Source organism: Pongo abelii, chromosome Y (genome assembly GCF_028885655.2).
Source record: "Pongo abelii isolate AG06213 chromosome Y, NHGRI_mPonAbe1-v2.0_pri, whole genome shotgun sequence".
Taxonomy (NCBI): domain Eukaryota; kingdom Metazoa; phylum Chordata; class Mammalia; order Primates; family Hominidae; genus Pongo; species Pongo abelii.
The window spans coordinates 26,065,633-26,081,291 of NC_072009.2; positions in this window are offsets into that span (position 1 = coordinate 26,065,633).

The window sequence follows — 15,659 nt, forward strand, 5'->3', positions numbered from 1 at the left end:
TCCATTCCCCTCAATTCCATTCCATTCCACTCCATTCCAGTCCATTCCACTAAATTCCACTACACTACACTCAATTCTAGTCTATTGCACTCCATTCCATTCCACTCTGTTCCATTCCACTCCATTTGATTCCATTCCACTCCACTCCATTCCGCTGCACTCCATTCCATTCTGCTCCATTCCCCTCCTCTCCATTCTATCACATTCCACTCCACTCCACTCCATTCCATTATACTCCATTTCACTCCACCCCACTACAAGTCATCCCACTCCATTCCATTCCATTCCATTCCATTCTATTCCACTCCATTCCTTTCCATTGCATTCCATTCCATTCCACTCTGGCCCACTCCATTCCACTCCACTCCTCTACGTTCCATTACATCCAATTCCATTCCACTGCATTCCTATCCTCTCCTCTCCAGTGCACTCCACTCCTGTCCATTCCACTCCTTTCCATTCCATTCTGCTCCATTCCACTGCAATGCAATCCACTGCACTCCACTGCATTTCATTCAATTCCCTTCCATCCCATTGCATTCTTCATTCCACTCTGCTCCAACTCACTCCATTCCACTCCACTCCACTCCGTTCCATTCCACTCTACGGCATTCCATTCCATTCCTTTATTGCGAGAATACCTCAGTCAGCCAGCCAGCCTGGAGTGCAGTGGCCCCAACCCACCTCCCGCTCCATTCCATTCCACTCGGCTCCACTCCTTTCCTTTCCGTTCCATCCACTCCACTACTTTCCGTTACTTCCGATTCCATTCCACTCCATTGCACTCCTTTCCACTCTACTGCACTCCTCTCTACTCCATTTCTCTGCATCTGATTCCATTTCGCTCCATTCCATTGCACTCAACTCCACCCCACTCCAGTCTACTTCATTCCATTCCATTCCGTTCCATTCCTCTCCATTCCACTCCAATCCACTTCACTTCACTCCACTCCACTCCAATGCACCCCATTGCATTCCATTCCATTCCATTCCTTTCTTTTGAGAGTATCACACTGTGTCACCCATCCTGGAGCGCAGTGGTACAATCTCAGCTTCCATTGCGTTCCATTCCATTCCATTCCATGAGACTCCTCTGCACTCCACTCCATTACATTCCACTTCACCCATCGTCACTCCACTCCACCCCTTTCCAATCCACTCCACTCCATTGCATTCCACTGTGCTCCATTCCATGCCACTCCGTTCTACTCCTCACCACTCCAATCGACTCCACTCCACTGCATTCCACTCCCCTCCATTCCATTCAATTCCGTGCCATTCCGATGTATTTCACTCCACTCCACTCCACTCAATTCCTCTCCATTACCCGCCTCTCAAATACATTCCACTCCAGTACACTCCATTCGATTACATTCCACTCCAGTCCACTCCACTCCTCTCCATTCCACTACATTCCATTCCATTTCGTTCCATTCCACTCCCCTCCCTTCCATTCGTTTCCACACCATTCCACTCCACTCCATTCCATTCCAATCCACTCTAATCCACTCTACTCCACTCCTTTCCACTTCTTTCGATTCCTCTACTTTCAACTCCACTCCACTCCCTTCCACTCCACTCCAATCCATTCCATTCCATATAATTCCACTCCCTTCCACTCTACCCCATCCACTGTATTCCAATCCACCGCTGTTAACTCCACTCTGCTCCCCTCCATTCCAATCCACTCCATTCTACTCTACTTCTCTCCATTCTATTCCTTTCCACTTCATTCCAATCTACTCCATTGCATTCCACTCCACTCCATTCCACTCCTTTCAGACCTTTCCACTCCATTCCATTCCTCTCCACTCCACTCCATTCCACTCCATTCCACTCAATTCCATTCCATTCCATTCCATACGCCTCCATTCCACTCTACTCCATTCCATGCCATTCCTTTCCACTTCACTCCACTCCACTACATGCCACTCCATTCCTCTCCATTCCATTCTGTTCCATTCCTTTCCACCCCACTCCACACCATTCCACTCCACTCCATTCCATTCCAGTCCACTCCACTCATCTCCACTCCAGTCCACTCCATTCCACTGCACTATACTCCATTTTATTCCACTCCCCTCCAGTCCACTGCACTCCAATCCTTTCCATTCAATTTCAATCCACTCCATTCCATTCCTATCCACTACATTCCTTTCCGTTCCCTTCCATTCCACTCCATTCCACTCCTCTGCAACCCACTCCATTCTACTCCACTCCGTTCCACTCCATTCCATTCCACTCCATTCCAATCCGCTCCTTTTCATTCCACTCCATTACCTTCCACTCCATTCCACTCCACTTAACTCCATTCCATTCCATTCCATTCCTTTCCTCTCGACTCCACATCACTCCACTCCTTTCATCTCCACTCCACTCCACACAATTGCACTTCCCTCCTTTCGATTCCATTCCATTCTCTTCCTCTTACTCCCCTCCATTCCACTCCACTCCACTCCATTCCTCTCCATTCCACTCCATTCCATTTTATTCCATTTCATTCCACTCCATTGCATTCCCATCCACTTCATTCCATTCCATGCCACTCCACTCCACTCCACTCCAATCTGCTTCAGTCAATTCCTATCCACTTGTCTCCATTCCCTTCCATTCCACTCCATTCCATTCATTTCCACTCCATTCCACTCCACTCCACTACTTTCCACTTCACTCCATTCAATTCCATTGCAGTCCATTCCGTTCCACTTCATTCCTTTCCTCTCCATTCCAGTTCATTCCAATCCAATCCACTCCACTGCATTCCATTCCTCTCCATTCCACTCATCTCCCTTCCTTCCCACTCCACTCTACTCCACTCCATTCCGTGCCATTCCATTCCATTCCACTCCACTAGACTCCACTCCACTCCTTTAGATTCCATAGTACTCCATTTCACTGCATTCCAATCCACACCACTGCGTTCCGTTGCATTCCCTTCCATTCCATTCGACTCCTCTCCATTCCACTCCACTCCACTCCACTCCATTCCAATCCATTGGATTCCATTTCACTCCATTCCATTCCATTCCACTCCATGCCACTCCACTCACCTCCACTCCCCTCCACTCCACTGCATTCTGTTCCATTCTATTCCATTCCAGTCCACTCTACTCCTTCCACTCCTGTCCACTCCATTCCATTCCACTCCACTGCACTCCACTACATTCCATTGCATTCCACTCCCTTCCACTCCACTCCACTCCATTGCAGTGCACTCCTCTCTATTCCACTCCACTCCATTCCATTCCATTCCATTGCCTTCCACTCCATTCTATTCTGTTTCACTCCATTCCACTCTACTCCACTGTACTACATTCCCTTCCATTCCACTCCTTTGAAATCAGTTCTTTCCTTCCACAGAATCTCTCTCGGTCACTAAGGCTGGAGTGTAGTCACACAATCTCAGCTCACATTTCTCTTCTCCATTCCATTGCATTCCATTCCATCCCATTCCATTTCTTTCTATTTCACTCCACTCCACTGCATTCCATTCCACTGCATCCCATTCCATTCCACTCTGTTCCTCTTCACTCCACTCCATTCTACTCCTGTCCACTACATTCCATTCCATTTCACACCACTGCATTCCATTCCATTCTTTCGACACGATATCACTGTGTCAAACAGCCTGGAGAGCTTAGGCACAATCTCAGCTCACACTACATGTCAACTCTCTATTGAACTGCATTCTATTGCATTAAATTCCATTGCATCCCATTCCATTCCTTTGCTTTCCATTACATTCAATTCCATTCCATTCCACTCCTTTCCACTCCGCTCCACTCCAGTACGTTCCTTTACATCCGATTCCATTCCACGCCATTGCACTCCTCTCCAATCCACTGCACTGCACTCCACTCCACACCATCCCGTTACTTTCTGCTCCATTCCACAGCACTACACTCCTCACCACTCCACTCCACATCATTCCATTCTTTACATCCGATTCCATTCCATTCCATTCCTCTCTATTCCACTGCACTCTACTTCAGTCCACTCGAATCCACCCAATTAAAAATTCTTTCCATTCCATTTCTTTCTTTCAAGAGTATCTCACTCTGTCACCCAGCGTGGAGTGCAGTGGCACAATCTCAGCTCACATATCATTTCATCATTCCATTACATTCCATTGCATTCCATTCCATTCCAGTGCACTCCACTCCACTCAATTCCACTCCACTCCACTCCAATACGTTCCATTCCATTCCATTCCAATCCCTTCCATTCCACACTGTTTTATCGACAGGATCTCCCTCTCTCACACAGGCTCCAGCGCAGTGGCCAAATCACTGCACATATTTCTTCATTCCATTCGATTCAATTCCATTTCATTCCATTGGATTCCATTCCACTCCACTCCGTTCCATTCCACTCCACTCCGTTCCTTTCCTCTCCATTCCATTCCACTCCATTCCACTCTTCTCCACGACACTCCACTCCATTTCACTCCACTCCACTACACTCCTCTCCACAACACTCCACTCCACTCCATTCCATTCCATTCCATTCCATTCCATTCCATTCCATTCCATTCCATTCCATTCCTTTTTTTCCACAGGATTTCATTCCGTCACAAAGGCTGGAGTGCAGTGGAACAATAACAGCTCACATTTCCTTTCAGCAGTCCATTGCATTCCATTCCAACCCAGTGCATTCCATTCTATTTCACTCCACGATACTCCACTCCACTCCGTTCCATTCCACTCCGTCCCATTCCATTCGTCTCCATTCGACTCCACTCCACTCCACTCCATTCCATTCAATTCCATTCCACTCCATTCCATTTCACTCTATTGCATTCCATTCCTTTCTATCCACAGGATATAACGTGTCACCCAGTCTGGAGTGCAGTGGCACAATCTCAGCTCACACTCCATGTCAACTTTCCGTTGTATTCCATTCTATTACAATGGATTCCATTGCATTCCAAAACATTCCACTACTGTCCACTCAATTCTATGCCATTCAACTCCGTTCCACTCCACTGCACTCCACTTCATTCCACTCCATCCCATTCCTTTCCACCCCATTCCACTATAATCCATTCCACCCCACACCACTCCATTTCATGCCATTACGTTCCATTTCATTCCATTCCTCCACATTCCACTCCACTAATGTCCACTCTGTTCCATTCCATTCCACTGCGTTCCATTCCATTCCTTTCTTTTGAGAGTATGACACCCAGTCACCCTGCCTAGAGCACATTGGTAAAATCTCAGCTCCCATTCCATGCCATCCCATTCCATTCCACTCCAGTCCAGTCCACTCCATTCTGCTCTGCTCCATTCCAGTCCATTACACTGCACTCCATTCCCTTCCACTACACTCCAATCCACTCCACTCCACTCCAATACTATCCATTCCATTCCACTCCATTCCATGCCATTCCACTCCACTCCATTCCATTCCTTTCCTCTCCGCTCCACTCAATTCCATTCCACTCCACTTCACTCCAATCCATTCCACTCCTCTCCACTCCACTCCATCCCATTCTATTCCATTCCATGCCATTCTATTCCATTCCACTCCACTCCATTCCATTCCATTCCACTCCATTCCATTCCATTCCATTTAACTCCATTCCACTCCAGTCCACTAAATTCAATTTCACTCCGTTCCACTCCTTTCCACTTCATTCCATTCCACTCCATTCCACTCCAATCCATACGTCTCCATCCCACTCCTTTCCATTCCTTTCCACTCCACTCCACTCCAATCAACTGCGTTTCTCTCCACTCCCTTCCATTTCATTTCATTCCACTCCACTCCACTCCATTCCTCTCCACTCCATTCCATTTGATTCAATTCCATTCCACTCCATTCCATTCCATTCCAGTCCGTTCGACACCATTCCACTCTAATCCACTCTACTCCATTCCACTCCATTCGACTCCATTCCACTCCGTTACCTTCCACTCCATTCCACTCCTATTCACTCCATTCACTTCCACTCCACTCCACACCACGATATTCCATTCAACTGCACTCCACTTCACTCAATTCCATTCCACTCCACTCCCCTCCACTCCACTCCATTCCATTCCATTCCACTCCACTCTACTCCAATGCATTCCATTCCACTCCACTTATCGCCACTGCATTCCATTACACTCTACTCCATTCCATTCTATTCCATTCCATTCCACTCCACTACATTCCACTCCAATCCACCTCATATCATTCCATTCCATTCCACTCCGTTCCATTCCATTGTACTCCATTGAAGTACATTCAGCTCCATTCCACTCCACTCCACACCACTCTACTCCACTCTACTCCTTTGCATTCCTTTCCAATCCACTCCATTGCATTCAATTCCACTCCATTCTATGCCAGTCCATTCCATTCCACTCCATTCCACTCTACTTCTTTCCACTCCATGCCATTACAGTCCACTGCATTCTATTTCATTCCACTCCATTCCCTTCCACTCCGCTCCATTCCATTTCATTCCATTCCATTTCACTCCATTGCATTCCATTCACTTCTTACGACAGGATATCACCATGTCACCCTGGCTGGAGTGCAGTGTCACAATCTCAGCTCATATTACATGTCAACTATACATTCCATTGCATTCTATTCCATTGCATTCCATTGCATTCTATTAATTCCGTTGCATTCAATTCTATTCCTTTCCATTGCTTTCCATTCCTTTCCATTCCATTCCATTCCCCTCAATTCCATTCCATTCCACTCCATTCCAGTCCATTCCACTAAATTCCACTACACTACACTCAATTCTAGTCTATTGCACTCCATTCCATTCCACTCTGTTCCATTCCACTCCATTTGATTCCATTCCACTCCACTCCATTCCGCTGCACTCCATTCCATTCTGCTCCATTCCCCTCCTCTCCATTCTATCACATTCCACTCCACTCCACTCCATTCCATTATACTCCATTTCACTCCACCCCACTACAAGTCATCCCACTCCATTCCATTCCATTCCATTCCATTCCATTCTATTCCACTCCATTCCTTTCCATTGCATTCCATTCCATTCCACTCTGGCCCACTCCATTCCACTCCACTCCTCTACGTTCCATTACATCCAATTCCATTCCACTGCATTCCTATCCTCTCCTCTCCAGTGCACTCCACTCCTGTCCATTCCACTCCTTTCCATTCCATTCTGCTCCATTCCACTGCAATGCACTCCACTGCACTCCACTGCATTTCATTCAATTCCCTTCCATCCCATTGCATTCTTCATTCCACTCTGCTCCAACTCACTCCATTCCACTCCACTCCACTCCGTTCCATTCCACTCTACGGCATTCCATTCCATTCCTTTATTGCGAGAATACCTCAGTCAGCCAGCCAGCCTGGAGTGCAGTGGCCCCAACCCACCTCCCGCTCCGTTCCATTCCACTCCGCTCCACTCCTTTCCTTTCCGTTCCATCCACTCCACTACTTTCCGTTACTTCCGATTCCATTCCACTCCATTGCACTCCTTTCCACTCTACTGCACTCCTCTCTACTCCATTTCTCTGCATCTGATTCCATTTCGCTCCATTCCATTGCACTCAACTCCACCCCACTCCAGTCTACTTCATTCCATTCCATTCCGTTCCATTCCTCTCCATTCCACTCCAATCCACTTCACTTCACTCCACTCCACTCCAATGCACCCCATTGCATTCCATTCCATTCCACTGCATTCCATTCCATTCCTTTCTTTTGAGAGTATCACACTGTGTCACCCATCCTGGAGCGCAGTGGTACAATCTCAGCTTCCATTGCGTTCCATTCCATTCCATTCCATGAGACTCCTCTGCACTCCACTCCATTACATTCCACTTCACCCATCGTCACTCCACTCCACCCCTTTCCAATCCACTCCACTCCATTGCATTCCACTGTGCTCCATTCCATGCCACTCCGTTCTACTCCTCACCACTCCAATCGACTCCACTCCACTGCATTCCACTCCCCTCCATTCCATTCAATTCCGTGCCATTCCGATGTATTTCACTCCACTCCACTCCACTCAATTCCTCTCCATTACCCGCCTCTCAAATACATTCCACTCCAGTACACTCCATTCGATTACATTCCACTCCAGTCCACTCCACTCCTCTCCATTCCACTACATTCCATTCCATTTCGTTCCATTCCACTCCCCTCCCTTCCATCCGTTTCCACACCATTCCACTCCACTCCATTCCATTCCAATCCACTCTAATCCACTCTACTCCACTCCTTTCCACTTCTTTCGATTCCTCTACTTTCAACTCCACTCCACTCCCTTCCACTCCACTCCAATCCATTCCATTCCATATAATTCCACTCCCTTCCACTCTACCCCATCCACTGTATTCCAATCCACCGCTGTTAACTCCACTCTGCTCCCCTCCATTCCAATCCACTCCATTCTACTCTACTTCTCTCCATTCTATTCCTTTCCACTTCATTCCAATCTACTCCATTGCATTCCACTCCACTCCATTCCACTCCTTTCAGACCTTTCCACTCCATTCCATTCCTCTCCACTCCAATCCATTCCACTCCATTCCACTCAATTCCATTCCATTCCATTCCATACCCCTCCATTCCACTCTACTACATTCCATGCCATTCCTTTCCACTTCACTCCACTCCACTACATGCCACTCCATTCCTCTCCATTCCATTCTGTTCCATTCCTTTCCACCCCACTCCACACCATTCCACTCCACTCCATTCCATTCCAGTCCACTCCACTCATCTCCACTCCAGTCCACTCCATTCCACTGCACTATACTCCATTTTATTCCACTCCCCTCCAGTCCACTGCACTCCAATCCTTTCCATTCAATTTCAATCCACTCCATTCCATTCCTTTCCACTACATTCCTTTCCGTTCCCTTCCATTCCACTCCATTCCACTCCTCTGCAACCCACTCCATTCTACTCCACTCCGTTCCACTCCATTCCATTCCACTCCATTCCAATGCACTCCTTTTCATTCCACTCCATTACCTTCCACTCCATTCCACTCCACTTAACTCCATTCCATTCCATTCCATTCCTTTCCTCTCGACTCCACATCACTCCACTCCTTTCATCTCCACTCCACTCCACACAATTGCACTTCCCTCCTTTCGATTCCATTCCATTCTCTTCCTCTTACTCCCCTCCATTCCACTCCACTCCACTCCATTCCTCTCCATTCCACTCCATTCCATTTTATTCCATTTCATTCCACTCCATTGCATTCCCATCCACTTCATTCCATTCCATGCCACTCCACTCCACTCCACTCCAATCTGCTTCAGTCAATTCCTATCCACTTGTCTCCATTCCCTTCCATTCCACTCCATTCCATTCATTTCCACTCCATTCCACTCCACTCCACTACTTTCCACTTCACTCCATTCAATTCCATTGCAGTCCATTCCGTTCCACTTCATTCCATTCCTCTCCATTCCAGTTCATTCCAATCCAATCCACTCCACTGCATTCCATTCCTCTCCATTCCACTCATCTCCCTTCCTTCCCACTCCACTCTACTCCACTCCATTCCGTGCCATTCCATTCCATTTTGTTCCATTCCATTCCACTCCACTAGACTCCACTCCACTCCTTTAGATTCCATAGTACTCCATTTCACTGCATTCCAATCCACACCACTGCGTTCCGTTGCATTCCCTTCCATTCCATTCGACTCCTCTCCATTCCACTCCACTCCACTCCACTCCATTCCAATCCATTGGATTCCATTTCACTCCATTCCATTCCATTCCACTCCATGCCACTCCACTCACCTCCACTCCCCTCCACTCCACTGCATTCTGTTCCATTCTATTCCATTCCAGTCCACTCTACTCCTTCCACTCCTGTCCACTCCATTCCATTCCACTCCACTGCACTCCACTACATTCCATTGCATTCCACTCCCTTCCACTCCACTCCACTCCATTGCAGTGCACTCCTCTCTATTCCACTCCACTCCATTCCATTCCATTCCATTGCCTTCCACTCCATTCTATTCTGTTTCACTCCATTCCACTCTACTCCACTGTACTACATTCCCTTCCATTCCACTCCTTTGAAATCAGTTCTTTCCTTCCACAGAATCTCTCTCGGTCACTAAGGCTGGAGTGTAGTCACACAATCTCAGCTCACATTTCTCTTCTCCATTCCATTGCATTCCATTCCATCCCATTCCATTTCTTTCTATTTCACTCCACTCCACTGCATTCCATTCCACTGCATCCCATTCCATTCCACTCTGTTCCTCTTCACTCCACTCCATTCTACTCCTGTCCACTACATTCCATTCCATTTCACACCACTGCATTCCATTCCATTCTTTCCACACGATATCACTGTGTCAAACAGCCTGGAGAGCTTAGGCACAATCTCAGCTCACACTACATGTCAACTCTCTATTGAACTGCATTCTATTGCATTAAATTCCATTGCATCCCATTCCATTCCTTTGCTTTCCATTACATTCAATTCCATTCCATTCCACTCCTTTCCACTCCGCTCCACTCCAGTACGTTCCTTTACATCCGATTCCATTCCACGCCATTGCACTCCTCTCCACTCCACTGCACTGCACTCCACTCCACACCATCCCGTTACTTTCTGCTCCATTCCACAGCACTACACTCCTCACCACTCCACTCCACATCATTCCATTCCTTTACATCCGATTCCATTCCATTCCATTCCTCTCTATTCCACTGCACTCTACTTCAGTCCACTCGAATCCACCCAATTAAAAATTCTTTCCATTCCATTTCTTTCTTTCAAGAGTATCTCACTCTGTCACCCAGCGTGGAGTGCAGTGGCACAATCTCAGCTCACATATCATTTCATCATTCCATTACATTCCATTGCATTCCATTCCATTCCAGTGCACTCCACTCCACTCAATTCCACTCCACTCCACTCCAATACGTTATATTCCATTCCATTCCAATCCCTTCCATTCCACACTGTTTTATCGACAGGATCTCCCTCTCTCACACAGGCTCCAGCGCAGTGGCCAAATCACTGCACATATTTCTTCATTCCATTCGATTCAATTCCATTTCATTCCATTGGATTCCATTCCACTCCACTCCGTTCCATTCCACTCCACTCCGTTCCTTTCCTCTCCATTCCATTCCACTCCATTCCACTCTCCTCCACGACACTCCACTCCATTTCACTCCACTCCACTCCACTCCTCTCCACAACACTCCACTCCACTCCATTCCATTCCATTCCATTCCATTCCTTTTTTTCCACAGGATTTCATTCCGTCACAAAGGCTGGAGTGCAGTGGAACAATAACAGCTCACATTTCCTTTCAGCAGTCCATTGCATTCCATTCCAACCCAGTGCATTCCATTCTATTTCACTCCACGATACTCCACTCCACTCCGTTCCATTCCACTCCGTCCCATTCCATTCGTCTCCATTCGACTCCACTCCACTCCACTCCATTCCATTCAATTCCATTCCACTCCATTCCATTTCACTCTATTGCATTCCATTCCTTTCTATCCACAGGATATAACGTGTCACCCAGTCTGGAGTGCAGTGGCACAATCTCAGCTCACACTCCATGTCAACTTTCCGTTGTATTCCATTCTATTACAATGGATTCCATTGCATTCCAAAACATTCCACTACTGTCCACTCAATTCTATGCCATTCAACTCCGTTCCACTCCACTGCACTCCACTTCATTCCACTCCATCCCATTCCTTTCCACCCCATTCCACTATAATCCATTCCACCCCACACCACTCCATTTCATGCCATTACGTTCCATTTCATTCCATTCCTCCACATTCCTCTCCACTAATGTCCACTCTGTTCCATTCCATTCCACTGCGTTCCATTCCATTCCTTTCTTTTGAGAGTATGACACCCAGTCACCCTGCCTAGAGCACATTGGTAAAATCTCAGCTCCCATTCCATGCCATCCCATTCCATTCCACTCCAGTCCAGTCCACTCCATTCTGCTCTGCTCCATTCCAGTCCATTACACTGCACTCCATTCCCTTCCACTCCACTCCAATCCACTCCACTCCACTCCACTACTATCCATTCCATTCCACTCCATTCCATGCCATTCCACTCCACTCCATTCCATTCCTTTCCTCTCCGCTCCACTCAATTCCATTCCACTCCACTTCACTCCAATCCATTCCACTCCTCTCCACTCCACTCCATCCCATTCTATTCCATTCCATGCCATTCTATTCCATTCCACTCCACTCCATTCCATTCCATTCCACTCCATTCCATTCCATTCCATTTAACTCCATTCCACTCCAGTCCACTAAATTCAATTTCACTCCGTTCCACTCCTTTCCACTTCATTCCATTCCACTCCATTCCACTCCAATCAACTGCGTTTCTCTCCACTCCCTTCCATTTCATTTCATTCCACTCCACTCCACTCCACTCCATTCCATTTGATTCAATTCCATTCCACTCCATTCCATTCCATTCCAGTCCGTTCGACACCATTCCACTCTAATCCACTCTACTCCATTCCACTCCATTCGACTCCATTCCACTCCGTTACCTTCCACTCCATTCCACTCCTATTCACTCCATTCACTTCCACTCCACTCCACACCACGATATTCCATTCAACTGCACTCCACTTCACTCAATTCCATTCCACTCCACTCCCCTCCACTCCACTCCATTCCATTCCATTCCACTCCACTCTACTCCAATGCATTCCATTCCACTCCACTTATCGCCACTGCATTCCATTACACTCTACTCCATTCCATTCTATTCCATTCCATTCCAATCCACTACATTCCACTCCAATCCACCTCATATCATTCCATTCCATTCCACTCCGTTCCATTCCATTGTACTCCATTGAAGTACATTCAGCTCCATTCCACTCCACTCCACACCACTCTACTCCACTCTACTCCTTTGCATTCCTTTCCAATCCACTCCATTGCATTCAATTCCACTCCATTCTATGCCAGTCCATTCCATTCCACTCCATTCCACTCTACTTCTTTCCACTCCATGCCATTACAGTCCACTGCATTCTATATCATTCCACTCCATTCCCTTCCACTCCGCTCCATTCCATTTCATTCCATTCCATTTCACTCCATTGCATTCCATTCACTTCTTACGACAGGATATCACCATGTCACCCTGGCTGGAGTGCAGTGTCACAATCTCAGCTCATATTACATGTCAACTATACATTCCATTGCATTCTATTCCATTGCATTCCATTGCATTCTTTTAATTCCGTTGCATTCAATTCTATTCCTTTCCATTGCTTTCCATTCCTTTCCATTCCATTCCATTCCCCTCAATTCCATTCCATTCCACTCCATTCCAGTCCATTCCACTAAATTCCACTACACTACACTCAATTCTAGTCTATTGCACTCCATTCCATTCCACTCTGTTCCATTCCACTCCATTTGATTCCATTCCACTCCACTCCATTCCGCTGCACTCCATTCCATTCTGCTCCATTCCCCTCCTCTCCATTCTATCACATTCCACTCCACTCCACTTCATTCCATTATACTCCATTTCACTCCACCCCACTACAAGTCATCCCACTCCATTCCATTCCATTCTATTCCACTCCATTCCTTTCCATTGCATTCCATTCCATTCCACTCTGTCCCACTCCTTTCCACTCCACTCCTCTACGTTCCATTACATCCAATTCCATTCCACTGCATTCCTATCCTCTCCTCTCCAGTGCACTCCACTCCTGTCCATTCCACTCCTTTCCATTCCATTCTGCTCCATTCCACTGCAATGCAATCCACTGCACTCCACTGCATTTCATTCAATTCCCTTCCATCCCATTGCATTCTTCATTCCACTCTGCTCCAACTCACTCCATTCCACTCCACTCCACTCCGTTCCATTCCACTCTACGGCATTCCATTCCATTCCTTTATTGCGAGAATACCTCAGTCAGCCAGCCAGCCTGGAGTGCAGTGGCCCCAACCCACCTCCCGCTCCGTTCCATTCCACTCCGCTCCACTCCTTTCCTTTCCGTTCCATCCACTCCACTACTTTCCGTTACTTCCGATTCCATTCCACTCCATTGCACTCCTTTCCACTCTACTGCACTCCTCTCTACTCCATTTCTCTGCATCTGATTCCATTTCGCTCCATTCCATTGCACTCAACTCCACCCCACTCCAGTCTACTTCATTCCATTCCATTCCGTTCCATTCCTCTCCATTCCACTCCAATCCACTTCACTTCACTCCACTCCACTCCAATGCACCCCATTGCATTCCATTCCATTCCACTGCATTCCATTCCATTCCTTTCTTTTGAGAGTATCACACTGTGTCACCCATCCTGGAGCGCAGTGGTACAATCTCAGGTTCCATTGTGTTCCATTCCATTCCATTCCATGAGACTCCTCTGCACTCCACTCCATTACATTCCACTTCACCCATCGTCACTCCACTCCACCCCTTTCCAATCCACTCCACTCCATTGCATTCCACTGTGCTCCATTCCATGCCACTCCGTTCTACTCCTCACCACTCCAATCGACTCCACTCCACTGCATTCCACTCCCCTCCATTCCATTCAATTCCGTGCCATTCCGATGTATTTCACTCCACTCCACTCCACTCAATTCCTCTCCATTACCCGCCTCTCAAATACATTCCACTCCAGTACACTCCATTCGATTACATTCCACTCCAGTCCACTCCACTCCTCTCCATTCCACTACATTCCATTCCATTTCGTTCCATTCCACTCCCCTCCCTTCCATTCGTTTCCACACCATTCCACTCCACTCCATTCCATTCCAATCCACTCTAATCCACTCTACTCCACTCCTTTCAACTTCTTTCGATTCCTCTACTTTCAACTCCACTCCAGTCCCTTCCACTCCACTCCAATCCATTCCAATCCATATAATTCCACTCCCTTCCACTCTACCCCATCCACTGTATTCCAATCCACCGCTGTTAACTCCACTCTGCTCCCCTCCATTCCAATCCACTCCATTCTACTCTACTTCTCTCCATTCTATTCCTTTCCACTTCATTCCAATCTACTCCATTGCATTCCACTCCACTCCATTGCACTCCTTTCAGACCTTTCCACTCCATTCCATTCCTCTCCACTCCACTCCATTCCACTCCATTCCACTCAATTCCATTCCATTCCATTCCATACCCCTCCATTCCACTCTACTCCATTCCATGCCATTCCTTTCCACTTCACTCCACTCCACTACATGCCACTCCATTCCTCTCCATTCCATTCTGTTCCATTCCTTTCCACCCCACTCCACACCATTCCACTCCACTCCATTCCATTCCCGTCCACTCCACTCATCTCCACTCCAGTCCACTCCATTCCACTGCACTATACTCCATTTTATTCCACTCCCCTCCAGTCCACTGCACTCCAATCCTTTCCATTCAATTTCAATCCACTCCATTCCATTCCTTTCCACTACATTCCTTTCCGTTCCCTTCCATTCCACTCCATTCCACTCCTCTGCAACCCACTCCATTCTACTCCACTCCGTTCCACTCCATTCCATTCCACTCCATTCCAATGCACTCCTTTTCATTCCACTCCATTACCTTCCACTCCATTCCACTCCACTTAACTCCATTCCATTCCATTCCATTCCTTTCCTCTCGACTCCACATCACTCCACTCCTTTCATCTCCACT